This window comes from Seriola lalandi, unplaced genomic scaffold (assembly GCF_002814215.2).
Source record: "Seriola lalandi dorsalis isolate HSWRI2012SDOR001 ecotype SW California unplaced genomic scaffold, Sedor1 jcf7180002054783, whole genome shotgun sequence".
Lineage (NCBI taxonomy): Eukaryota > Metazoa > Chordata > Actinopteri > Carangiformes > Carangidae > Seriola > Seriola lalandi.
This window is the reverse complement of record NW_019525336.1, coordinates 162,582-169,209: the sequence shown is the minus strand read 5'-3', so window position 1 is coordinate 169,209 and position 6,628 is coordinate 162,582. Positions and strand designations below refer to the sequence as shown.

Below are 6,628 nucleotides of genomic sequence, written 5' to 3'. Positions count from 1 at the left end.
GTGGGGGGTGTGTGTGTGTTGTTTTTATTTCACCATATTCAAACACATCACAGTCTGCAACACTATGGCGTGGCTCTGATTCATCTCAGACTGTCAAAAAGTAGACCAGCCAAACATTTGTCATCCAACTTTAATGCAGCATCAGTTTTTTTCAATCCAAAGAAGAATCTTAATAACAAGTGGCTGACGCACAAGAACGCTATAGCTAATAGTTCATTAATGCAAACTAAAGGCAAAGCTGCACAGCAACCAATAAGACGCTGCCGATGCAAGGGTAATTACATCAATGGACTCATTTTCCTTTGTGTAGCAGGCTTAGCTCAGTTTAGCTGAAACGTAGGAATTTGACGTCATGAGATTTTCTTCACCTGAATGCATCCAGCACTCATACATTATGTGCAGGGAGATGCAGGGCTGAACATTTGCTCCGATACACCACAGCTGATGCCAGCATTTGAAAATTATCATTTCATATGAGAGGAAAAAACAAAAACATAAAGGAGGAGGTTATTAGGCACGCTAATCCAACGAGGCACTGTTCTGCTACACAGTAGGCTTCACCTGCACTGAACTATTCCCAAGCCATGCTGTTTCTGAGCCTGCCAAACTGGCTTCATGGTAATTAGTGTCTGTCAAGGTCCGGGGCTTGCTAGAGATGACAGTCGCATGGTTTATCAGCCAGCAACACAGTGATCAAAGGGTTAGCACGCTCGGGCTTCCTGCTAATCAGATGTGGACTTTGCATGCCTCCTGCTCAGTATTGTAGAGGGAAATGTATTAAACAAGCCAACATAAACATATTTCACCATGAGACTATGCTACATCGAGAAAGCTTAAGCACATTTAGAGTATGATATTCAAAGACAGCGGGCAGGACGAGGCAACAGCAGAATCATGTTGACGGGTGACTGTGATGCAGATTACAGGTGGGATGCAAAAGGCTCTTCCACACAATGTAACTGAAGTGTTGCTATGATGCCTGACGAATGTGGAAAACTGCTATGTAAACACATGAAAATGAATGGTCAGGGTTATCACAAGGGCTTAATCACTGCATTGGCAGGAAACCGACAAACAGAAATCACAAAGCAGACAGCTCAACCATCTGCCAGACATGTGGACATCCAGCAGCTAGCGCTCAGCCAGGACATAACAACGTATGCACAGAGTGTGTATCCCGTTTCATTTCATGCCTCCGATTCACTGCCCCGCATTCTCGCTCTGAGAGGCGCCCTGGCAGATGTCAGTAGCTTTCACACGTTTCTGGCTGGCTTCATCCACCAGCCTCCTTCCTCCTGCCTGCGTCACCTCTGCTCTGACATCACATGTGACATCAGACAGGACCTCCGAGGGGATCCCTGTAGCCGGGCAAAACATCATGATGACTTTCACGGAGGCTTCGGCTTCAGCTACAGCTACGGCTACCCTATCGCAGAACAACTCATTTTCTTGGTGTGCCTGGCCTAGAAATAAAGCTAAAGACTGGCAGACAGAGAGGACAGGGCTGTCTACCATCAAAGATGTTAAAACAGCACACACACACCACACACACACACACACACACACACGGAGTAGTGGAAAGGGAAAGTCTAGCCCTAGGTTAAGCAGACTCCCTGCAACACCAGGAAGTTATTCCAACCCTCACTTATCGCACACTGTTTGGACCACTCCTGAAAACTGAACCTGCTATGACTCATTTCATAGCCGTGGAAGGCCCCTCCAGTTTCGCTGACCAACCCTTTCCCTCCGCTGCTGGAAGGAATTAATGAGCTGCTTCCCTTCTTAATACACACCCCGTCCCACCATACCCCCCCCACCCCTCCTCAGGGCATCTAGCAGGGCCTTGTGATCACACACCATCCCAGTCTCAAGGATGTGTGAAAGACCTACCACATAACACATGTGCACTCACACTCTCACACACACACAAAATCTTTCTTACCCTTTCCTGTGAAACTGCACATTAGCCGGTTGCTGGTCTGGGCTTTGTTTTGACTTTTTTTAACTCGTCAGCTTCTGGTTTGTACAAAATCCTGCACACTCTCCTGAAAATGTCTCTTTGCTGACATTTGCTAACAGCTTTTGATGTAAGCTCACTCAGCTATGAAAGGTCTGAGCAAGTGGGAACAGATCACTCCTGGGCAATGTGAAGAGTACTTCCATAAATACTATAAACAACACAATCTAAAATAATCAGACCTGAGGGCATGACAGACCGGCCCTGATAACAGCGGCTTGATCGAATCTGGTGGGATGAAATGGGATTTACAACACAAACACATACACTTAAGATGATGCTGCTTCGGTTGAGGTTGTTCACTGCAGCAACACTGGGATAATAAAGTAATAACATCATCTTGAACTTGAACAGATCAGGTAAAAAATCTTGGCTTTGACAATCTGTCCTCTAGAGGTCCCCAAGTGACAGCAACAATTTATGTGCAAGACCTTCTAAAAATGAAAGCCATTAAGCAGTTGCAATCACTGTGACATAATTTGAGGTAAAGAGCAGAGCAGAGGGAAGTGTTTCATCTATTCAGAGTTGTAGGCTATTAAATATAACTACACAGTAAAAAACCTTTTAAGTTCAACGTTCAATGCTGACACGTAAATCTAAGCACCTAACATTATTTATAAATATAAGCAAACTGACAGCAGGATGGCTGCTTTGACAGTGCACCCATGCAAGGTTATAGAATAAGGCAGTGTGTGCAGGAGGCTGCGTGGGGGAAGGAGAAGGAGAGGTCAAGCAGCAGCCGTCATCATGCAAACATGCTGCAGGTGTGACAAAGTGACAGCATGCAAACATCAAAGCCACCTAAACTTGGCAGACCATTTGCCAAAGGCTGTTTGCGGCTCATTTCCATTCGCCATTTGTTCTTCCCAAAGCATCCGACCAGAACCGAGAGCCGTGCGCGCAGCCGGACCCGAGTGTTTGTCACCATGTCGTTATGAAATGATTGACAGGCTTGGCAGGATGCTAGCCCCCGCTGGTTCTGTTGCAGGTTGCTGTCGTAGCATACTAGCCTAGCCCCGATGCGCGCAGTTCACAGATGCGGGGAGAAACCCCACACCACATTCCGTGAAAACATCTGCCTGTTTGAGCTTTAGCTCCAGTGAGAACTACATGCATACCTGTTTTAACCAGACTTCAGACCTTCCACTGAGCAGTACGAGTCCTTGGTTGAATTCGGCATATGGATGACCCACTATAAAGACTGCATTTCAGTGGTAGCTCTGTTTTATAACTCCGACTGCTTCACATCCCCAAGCACAGCACACTGTGGAAGGAATCCCACGGAGGAAAATTAAGGCAAAGCAATTCTACAAGTTAAAATTGTATATAAGTGACAGATGTCTGGAGTAACACAGACTGTCTACCGAATACAAGCCATGGCCGCAGGATGTAGCTTAAGTCCTTAATTAGTGTTCTTCACGATAAAAAAATCTCTGCTCGTAAGACAGGACATATAAAACTGCGTAATTTGGAGGGAGTTTGGCCTCTCTCCCACAGCAGAGAGAACGGCACCACAGGGCTAAAGCTAGCCTGGCTAGCTCCATCAGCAATCTTTAACCTTCAGCTGATAGGAGCGCGTCCGCAAATAGTGGCAGTCGCCACCGCACACGCTTCAAGTTGAAAAAAATAAATAAACACCGCCATCCTCCCACTCCTTCACCTTCTACTGTCGCGTCCTGAAAGTGCCACAGTGCTGTCCTAAATCCCCTAATCCCGGGCAGAGGAGGCAGGGACAGCCGGGCAGGAGAGCGCCGAGGTAGCTGGCTTGGCTTGGCTTGGCTGCAACTTGAGGGACCGCTGGAAATGTTGAACAGAGCAGATGCGTCTCTCAACCTCTGTCTACCTCCTCACAGCGGCGGCGGCGGCGGCGGCGGCAGCGGCAGCGGCAGCGGCAGCGGCAGCTCGCCTCCTCAGCCGTCCGCATGTGTCGTCAAATTTAAAAACACAGAACCCCAAACAAAAGCCGCAATTAAACGCTGCTGTATCGCTCGAAACTGGAGCCACTTTTACCTGTGAAATGCGTTGTTGCGTTGCCGCCTAGTCCCCGGCGGTCATCCCGGCCGCTGCTCTGGACGGACTGAGCTGGGATCTGCTGAGGGAACAGCCCCTCTACACTACAGCACAGCACTGAGGAGCCATCCCTCTTCTCCAGCGGGGAGGCAGCTGGATGCTGCTCAGAGATAAGGTCACTTCACACACAAAGTGATCAGTCTATCTATCTATCTATCTATCTATCTATCTATCTATCTATCTATCTATCTATCTATCTATCTATCTATCTATCTATCTATCTATAAGAAGGCAGACTACAGAATTTAAATTCTTGTATAATTTACATAGTGTAATTACTCTGACACATAATTTACATCAGAATAACTAATGTCAGCCTGTAAAGGTTGATTACTTGCATATAAAGATGTATCTAAGATTCCCATCACCCGTCACCTCCACACATCTTTAGTGTATTTACAGTGCTAACATTAAATTCAAATTTTAGAAATGTTTGCAAATTTATCAGAAAGGAAAAAACTGAAATATCACATTGACATAAATATTCGGACACTCTGCTATGACCCTTGAAATTTAGCTCAGGTTCCTCCAATTTCTCTTGATCATCTTTGAGATGTTTCTACACCTTGTTTGTAGTCCACCTGCAGTTAAACAAGCCGATTGGACGTGATCTTGAAAGGCACACACCTATCTATATGAGGTCTCACAGCTGATAATATTTCAACTCAGAGACAGGATTGTGCACAAATGTTCTGCTGCATTGAAGGTTCCCACCAGCACAGTGGCCTCCTCATTCTCAAATGGAAGAAGTTTGGAACAACCAGGACTCTTCCTAGAGCTGGGGACCTGAAGGTCACTCTGGCTGAGCTCCAGAGATCCTGTGTGGTGATGGGACAAAACCTCCAGAACTGGTCACAGCGACCAGACAGAAACCTTTCCTCAGTGAAAGTTTGTAAGTAAAAAAAAAAAAAAGAAAATCTGAAAGACTCAGACAGAGAGGAACAGGATTATCTGGTCTGATGAAACCAAGATTAAACTATTTGGTCTCAATTCTAAGTGTCATGTTTGGAAGAAACAAGACATGACCCTTAGCTGGTCGTCCTATAAACCTGTGATGGGCATTTATTTCACTGTTTCCTAATGTTTTATAGATCAAACGATTAATCTGTTACTTGAAAAATGAAGCAGCACACTAACCTACAGTTAAATTAACTTGAAGCTAAAACATGAAGCTAAAAAAGCTGGAGGGGGTCTTTTTTTGCAGAATAAGTACAACTTCATCTCTGCATGTTTAACCTTGTTAGTATAAAAAGCTATTTAGAGCAGTTGATCAAACTTTAAGTCCTCATTTTTTGTTTTCGTTCTCCTGTAAGGTTTGCCAAAACCTACTTTAGGTCCGTCTGGCTCCAAGCCTTCGGAGCTGAAAGTTGTACTCCTTTTCCACCTCTTAAAAAGAACTGAGGACCCTAAAACCTCCATAATATTGACACAGATGTTGTATATAACTGAATTCCCCTGAAACTAAGGGAGGCTGGTGAGCTTCTGTCGGCCCTGGCTTGTGTATTCCCACAGTGGAAATAATTTAGGTGGACTGCCTAGTATCTGACCATTGAAATACATCCTCTTAATTTATTTGAAATGGCTGCGTTGGCTTGATCACAGCTGTTAATGTGTTCCCTTGGTAATAGCCTCCCAGCAATAACGGTTATGTTTACATGAAGTCAGCTTAATTTCGAATTACCTACTCGATGATTATCGCTTTTCCTGTAAAGTTAGCCATTGTCCCAGTTGTTGACTTAGCGTGTCCTGTGGCCTATAGTATGTGAAGAAAAACATCCACAGTGACTTAATAAAGTCAAACAGACAATGGGGTTTGAGTTCCCTGTGGCATTTGTGCACAGTTTATCTGAAAGAATGAAGCATTTAGATAGCAGAGGCTTGGAACCTGGACTCCAGACGTAAAGACAAGGAGAAGCAGAGAAAAGCAAGAGGAACCTGACGGGAACAATGGCAGTGATACGAGATACTGTAACTGCTGTGTTACAGTAGGTTGGAAATAGCATATCATTTAATTTGGCTCGTGAGTCACTGGCATCTGCTCAGTATCACCAAGGGTCAACACTTCTGTTGCTCCTTGTGTTCATGGAGTGCACTGCACTGCGCCCGCCGAGCCGGCCGTGTCTGTTTTCCATTGTGCCGTACATATGCAGCTCGTATGCACTGCACTGAAATGTGGTGCAGAGACGCTGATGTCACCACTCCGTTTGCCAGTTGTGGTTTTGAGGTTGAGTGTTTCTGAGCTCGGTGAGCAGGGCTGCCCGCTGTGGGCTGCTGCAGTTGCCGCTCCCCAGTTCCCCCAGAACTCTGGTCTAACATCTTGACTCTGTAGGTGTGTGTGTGGGGGGTTAATGTGGATATATCTCCATGCTCCTCTAGTCGGTGGGCAATACCAACTCCATCATGTATTCATGAATCTTAAGAGTGGCACAATATACAGGGTGGGAGCTGGATTTTGTGCAGCCTGCTTAGCATAAAGGCTGGAAACGGAGGACAAAAAGAAAAGTTCCACCTACCAGCACCCTTAAAGCTACACTGTGCATG

At 45.7% G+C, this 6,628-nt stretch overlaps 1 protein-coding gene across 2 annotated transcripts in view; it reads right to left on the bottom strand.

Moving 5' to 3' along the window:
• jcada (junctional cadherin 5 associated a) overlaps window positions 1-4,119 on the bottom strand; it is a 21,513-nt gene extending 17,394 nt beyond the window's left edge. The window contains exon 1 of one of the 2 annotated variants that reach the window (XM_023425513.2): window positions 4,028-4,119. The gene's annotated coding sequence lies outside the window, so the exon portion shown is untranslated. Of the gene's footprint in view, window positions 1-3,677; window positions 3,986-4,027 lie in introns of those variants that run through there. The other variant, XM_023425514.2, reaches the window with a different exon arrangement.
• Between the last annotated feature and the right edge of the window lie 2,509 nt (window positions 4,120-6,628).